This window comes from Bactrocera neohumeralis, unplaced genomic scaffold, assembly GCF_024586455.1.
Source record: "Bactrocera neohumeralis isolate Rockhampton unplaced genomic scaffold, APGP_CSIRO_Bneo_wtdbg2-racon-allhic-juicebox.fasta_v2 ctg695, whole genome shotgun sequence".
Lineage (NCBI taxonomy): Eukaryota > Metazoa > Arthropoda > Insecta > Diptera > Tephritidae > Bactrocera > Bactrocera neohumeralis.
In genome coordinates this window covers 64684-71580 of record NW_026093763.1, presented here as the reverse complement: position 1 = coordinate 71580, position 6897 = coordinate 64684, and positions in this window count along the sequence as shown.

Genomic DNA, 6897 nt, shown 5'->3' with positions numbered 1-6897 from the left:
TGAATCATATTGGTTTTCACCACTTCGTATAATTCTGGATCTATCTCTGAATCAGGAATTTCCGCAGAAATGATTTCATCAATTTGATCTGGTGTAATCACCATCCGCATCCAAAGAAGAATGTGTGCGTGCGGCAAACCTCTTTTGCTACTCAACAGAACACATTCAGCATCTAACAGCATCATATATACCATAGGTTGCTTCAAGATAAAGACCCTCAAACATCGCAGCTATTGTTTAAAAAGTCGTGCTGTGATATCGTTACGATCGCTAGCTGATTGACCGCGATCCATAATTCCGCACGTATGTCATCGCATTTTGGGAGTACTTCTTGCCTTTCTTTGGGCTTCCATACGTTGATGGCAAAAAGAACGCCGACCAATATTAGCGCCACCTCTTCGTGGCTTCGTAACAAATTTCAATCTGTAATTGATCACATCGTCTCAAACATACATAAAGTTTTAACTGAATAATTTTCAATAATTTTTCCTTTGGATAGCCGGAATAAAAAAGTAAGCGACCGCAATTGAGCGATTCAAATAATTTACAAATCAAAATATTGAAAAACAAAACAAACAAAAATTGAAAAAATGTGTATGGAAAATGTTACTTTTTGGAATTGTCCAATTTTCCGACTTCTCCTCATGAAAAGTATAAGGTATTTTGTTTCTAAACCTTTCCCGATCCACAACAAACAACCTTTAAAAATTTCATTAAGATTGGTTCAACCGTTCTCTTAGTGTTACTAACAAACAAACATTGATATTTATTGTAACGTTTGTATGGGGAAAAGAAAAGGGCTGTTTTTAGGGGTTTTCCGGAAACTATTCGAATTTTTCTCACCGTAAAAACCATCCTTGAACTTCAACAAACATTTAAGAAAAAGAATTGGCCAAATTGGTCCAGGCGTTATTGAGTTATGCGCGTACATACATTTTTGGTATTCATTTTTATTTATATAGATATCGTCACCTAAAATGCAACATAACCATCAAAAAATTCAAAATTGAGTTTTTTTTATTGATTACGAATCATCACGTCAGATTACATAAGTATGTGTCACAAATTTTAAGCTTCTGTGCTCAGAAATACCCAAGTTATTTTGAAAATTCAAAAAAACGTATCATTAAGTACTTGATTTCGTTAAACAAAATAACGTATCATCACTCATGTAAAAATAACAGAGTTTTTTTTTTTAATCACGAAGTTATTCTTGATTTATTGTTTATACGAGGGTTGCTATATATATTTTGGCCTAGGGCAACACTAAGTGTTGCCAGGTGCAATCTGACATTTCCATTGGAAAGTTTGACATTTTTATACTCTCGCAACAATGTTGCTAACGAGAGTATTATAGTTTTGTTCACATAACGGTTGTTTGTAAGTCCTAAAACTAAAAGAGTCAGATATAGGGTTATATATACCAAAGTGATCAGGGCGACGAGTAGAGTCGAAATCCGGATGTCTGTCTGTCCGTCCGTCTGTCCGTCTGTCCGTCCGTCCGTGCAAGCTGTAACTTGAGTAAAAATTGAGATATCATGATGAAACTTGGTACACGTATTCCTTGGCTCCATAAGAAGGTTAAGTTCGAAGATGGGCCAAATCGACCCACTGCCACGCCCACAAAATGGCGGAAACCGAAAACCTATAAAGTGTCATAACTAAGCCATAAATAAAGATATTAAAGTGAAATTTGGCACAAAGGATCGCATTAGGGAGGGGCATATTTGGACCCAATTGTTTTGGAAAAGTGGGCGTGGCCCCGCCCCCTACTAAGTTTTTTGTACATATCTCGGAAACTACTATAGCTATGTCAACCAAACTCTACAGAGCCGTTTTTTTAAGGCATTTCCATATACAGTTCAAAAATGGAAGAAATCGGATAATAACCACGCCCACCTCCCATACAAAGGTTATGTTGAAAATCACTAAAAGTGCGTTAACCGACTAACAAAAAACGTCAGAAACACTAAATTTTACGGAAGAAGTGGCAGAAGGAAGCTGCATCCAGGCTTTTTTAAAAATTGAAAATGGGCGTGGCGCCGCCCACTTATGGACCAAGAACCATATCTCAGGAACTACTAGACCGATTTCAATGAAATTCGGTATACAATGTTTTCTTAACACCCTGATGACATGTACGAAATATGGGTGAAATCGGTTCACAACCACACCTTCTTCTAATATAACGCTATTTTGAATTCCATCTGATGCCTTCTCTGTATAATACGAGTATAAACATTAGGAACCAATGATGATAGCGGAATAAAACTTTACAAAAATACGGTATTTGAAAAATATTTAAATGACGAATAATGAAATCTCGATTATCACTTTACCATGCGAGAGTATAAAATGTTCGGTGACACCCGAACTTAGCCCTTCCTTACTTGTTTAGCATAACATCACTCAGAACGTTTTGTCATTTAATCGTGAATTGTTTTATTTACAGGGAATTAAAAAAATCATCTCGGCCAAAAAATGGAATTAACTCGTGAACATTTTCGCGATAACTGGTACAACGAAGTCAATCGTGGCCGACGTTTGCTCAAAGACGAATTCCGTGAACGTCGTCCAAAAACAGCCGTTGTGCCAGAAAACATCGATGCCGTACGTGAACTGATAATGCAAGACCGTCATGTAACATACCTTCAGATAGAGGCATGCCTATGCATTTCTCCCATCAGCATACATTCGATATTGCATGAACACCTGGCCGTAAAAAAGGTTTGTTCTCGTTGGATCCCGCACAATTTGACAATCGCTCAAAAAAAGGCTCGTGTGGATTGGTGTAAAGAAATGCTGAAAAAATACGATCGCGGTGCTTCAAAAGACGTTTATAAGATCGTCACAGGTGATGAATCATGGATCTATGCGTATGAGCCCGAAACAAAACAGCAATCGACAAAAAAAAAAAAAAAAAATTAAAAAAAAACATTTTCGTTGATAAATATGCCTATTTACAATAGTAGGCCAGAAATATACATATATAGCAACCTACGTATTGCAGCGGGAGGGGATTACTTTGAAGGAGATGAAATGGACAAAATTTACTTTCAATTTGATGACTACTGCATTAATTTTTTACTTTTCATTTAATTTCTTTGTTTAATTTTAGTGTTTTTTTGTTTGTTTGTTTTTCAGTTTATAGTGTGATGATGCGATAAATTTATTTACTGACATACAGATGACGCTAAATCATAGTCGCACAGGTAGATTTCCAGCATATTAGCTTCGAATTTCTTCGGCGACGAGACCAACAAGTAAATTTTTTGTATAGCGAAAATTTTCTAAGCCTATTCGTAATAGATAAGTGAGATAATTTACTCAGCAGCCTAAATATCCTGATTAATTTTCGGGACATGGTTTAAGCTTCTATACCTTAACTTTTTGAAGCTACTATCACAAATCAAATAACTTTTTCGTTTTGGCTAATTTCTTGTTTTCAGTGTGGATTTCGCGAGGTGAAATTTACTTTAACAAACATGCTTGAATTTATGAATCAAGTATCAGTTTTATAGAAAATAAGCACAGCGGCGTTTTATACATTGGTTTTAGCAAAGCTTTCGATTAAAGGTGTCTGTTGCATACATATTAAAAAAAATTCATTAGTCGTGTGATAAAAATAATATGGCACTGAAACTAGTTCTAGTATATGTAGATATATGTGCACTAACATACATATGTAATAAAAAGCTTTTGTCTAAAATAAGTATTTAATTTTGTTTATTTTGGATTTACTGTGAGCCCTAATTTTAGTTTTATCATTCCTGTAAGCCCCATAGGTTTAGAACCTAAATGTGTCTTAGTTTTGTTAAACGTTAGCCTAAAGAGTTTAGATATCACTAATTAAGGGATCGTCTCTGTGTGAAATTAAAAAAAATAATCGATTTTTTTGTTATATTATCGGATAGTATACACTATAATAAATATTCTCTCAAATTTTTAAATCGAATTTCAAATTATAACGGTCGCTACAGCATTTCTTGTAGAAAGGGAACAGAGTGGAGAATGGAGTGTGACAATCTTTAAACGTGTTTTTCTCAGAATGGTGTTTCTCAAAACAGTTTCCACCCTCAAAGGAAGAATTTTGAATATATCTAGATCCAGTTTGGAGAGAACATTTTTAACGTCATTCTCTATGGCGCTATGGAAGCTTTTTTTTGAAATCTTTCAATTTTTTCTACGAAAACCTGTCGAAAAAGGGCCAAATTCGATATTGTTTGTTCAAATCGCCATCATTTTGTCAAATTTCAAATAAAAAACCTCTCCATAGCGCTATAGGGATTTTCTTACAGATTAATAATATTTTTGAAATTTTTGTTTTAGATCAAAATTGCGGCCTCAATCGTGGTCATCATACATGACCTTTTTTATATGTGTCATTTATAAGCAAAACCGGACCAATTACATTTGTGATGGGATTCTATGTTAACCCATTTACAACCAAGAAGTCAAAAAATAAGTTAATTTAAAATTTTCAGTTTTTTATTGATGTATACCATCGCAGAGATGAAAAAAAAAATTTTTTTTTGTTTTTTTTTTCTTACATATACGAAAATTTTGCTGTACCCACACGAATACAATGGTCAAAAGTGTATAAAATATTTATGAGTGGGCTATTTTAAAACAGTCGCGTTCCACGCACAAAGCAGTACCACATAGCTCGCAAATCCACCTGATTATTTTATAGCAGACTCTACATCTAAGAGGCTTGAGGATTCTCTTTGGAAAATGTGCTCCTCCAGCTGTAGAAAGCTGTCGTAGGTAGTATCGTGTAATGTCACGTTGAAACTCAAGCAAATCTTTGGTACTATTATTCACGTCTTTGTACAGCTTCCAAGCGTTTAGCGTTGTGGAGCACATCATCGAAGAAAACAGCGGCCACCACCATTTTTTGCCACGAATCCCAATTTTGTATACATTTGCGGCCTGAACATGTAGATCAACACCGCCCATACCGTGGTTGTAATTTGAAAGTAAATTTGGCTGAAGTATACTTATCTTTTTTGTTCCAGTTTTGACCAACGCTTTACGTATTTCAACGGTTCAACCGTATCAAAATTAGTTCCCATAGTTACGACATTATTGTCATTCCACTTGACAAACAATATTTTATTATTGTGATCGTATTTGATCTCGAAGTATCCACTTGCTTGTTTTTGGAAATATTTTTTTGGATTCAAAGGACATTTTTTAGTTCTTTTTTCTCTCGTTGTTCCTACGGCTTTGACGTTTTTCTCACGCAACATACGCAGAAGTTCATGACTTGTGAAAAAATTGTCAAAATAGATAATATGATCGCAGTAAGTATCAAATTGGTACAAGTACCCACAGCTACTTGTGAGCATCCAATTTTTAAATCCGAATCTTACGGGCTTTCCTTTGATGAATTGTTTCGCTGAATGATGGCCAAAATATTTTACCATTGCCTCGTCAATTGAAAGCTTTTCGTGCATAAAACCCCACCTTTGAAACTTTTCGCATAATAGATTCGACAGTGGTCCAAAAATCTGTTTTTATACTCTCGCAGCAAAGTTCCTAAGGAGAGTATTATAGTTTTGTTCACATAGCGGTTGTTTGTAAGTCCTAAAACTAAAAGAGTCAGATATAGGGTTATATATACCAAAGTGATCAGGGTGACGAGTAGAGTTGAAATCCGGATGTCTGTCTGTCCGTCCGTCTGTCCGTCCGTCCGTCCGTGCAAGCTGTAACTTGAGTAAAAATTGAGATATCATGATGAAACTTGGTACACGTATTTCTTGGCTCCACAAGAAGGTTAAGTTCAAAGATGGGCAAAATCGGCCAACTGCCACGCCCACAAAATGGCGAAAACCGAAAACCTTTAAAGTGTCATAACTAAGCCATAAATAAAGATATTAAAGTGAAATTTGGCACAAAGGATCGCATTGGGGAGGGGCATATTTGGACGTAATTTATTTGGAAATGTGGGAGTGGCCCCGCCCCCTACTAAGTTTTTTGTACATATCTCGGAAACTATTATAGCTATGTCAAAAAAACTCTATAGAGTCGTTTCCTTCAGACATTTCCATATACAGTTCAGAAATGGAAGAAATCGGATAATAGCAACGCCCACCTCCCATACAAAGGTTATGTTGAAAATCACTAAAAGTGCGTTAACCGACTAACAAAAAACGTCAGAAACACTAAATTTTACGGAAGAAGTAGCAGAATGAAGCTGCACCCAGGCTTTTTTTAAAAATTGAAAATGGGCGTGGCGTCGCCCACTTATGGACCAATAACCATATCTCAGGGACTGCTAATCTAATTAATTTTACAGCAAAATAAAAAATATGTAAATGACGGATAATGAAATCTCAATTATCACTTTATCATGCGAGAGTATAAAATGTTCGGTGACACTCGAAATTAGCCCTTCCTTACTTGTTTTTTATTGGTTATGTTCAATATGCCTTGGTTAGGTTAGGTTAAATGGCTGATGGCTGATGGCTGAACTCCTGTGTTCGAACCATAAATTAGCAAAACGTTTTATTTCCTTTTTCAATAGCTCGATGGGGTCTGAAGATATGCGCTCCCAATGTTTAAGTTTTGACCTCCCAAACGCGGAAAGTTAAGAAGGAAGTGTTGAGTTGTGTCGACCTCATATTCTCCTATTCAGCTTCTGTAGATAACGTCTGGTCGGACTTCCACCTTACTGCGGGAACGCCAATAGGGCAATGGTCTGTTAAAAGCCCCAAAAATAGGGAGGGGCTAGCTTTACTGAGGCAAAGAGGTCACCTTGCGATCGATCTTGGGCCAAAAGTCTTGTGCGATAGCGCATGTAAAAATAGTGGTCCAGCGCTGACCAAGCTTGCGCGAGGCCCAGCTATTTAGTAGCAGTATGAAGGAACACCGATCCGCTCCCATTCTACCTAT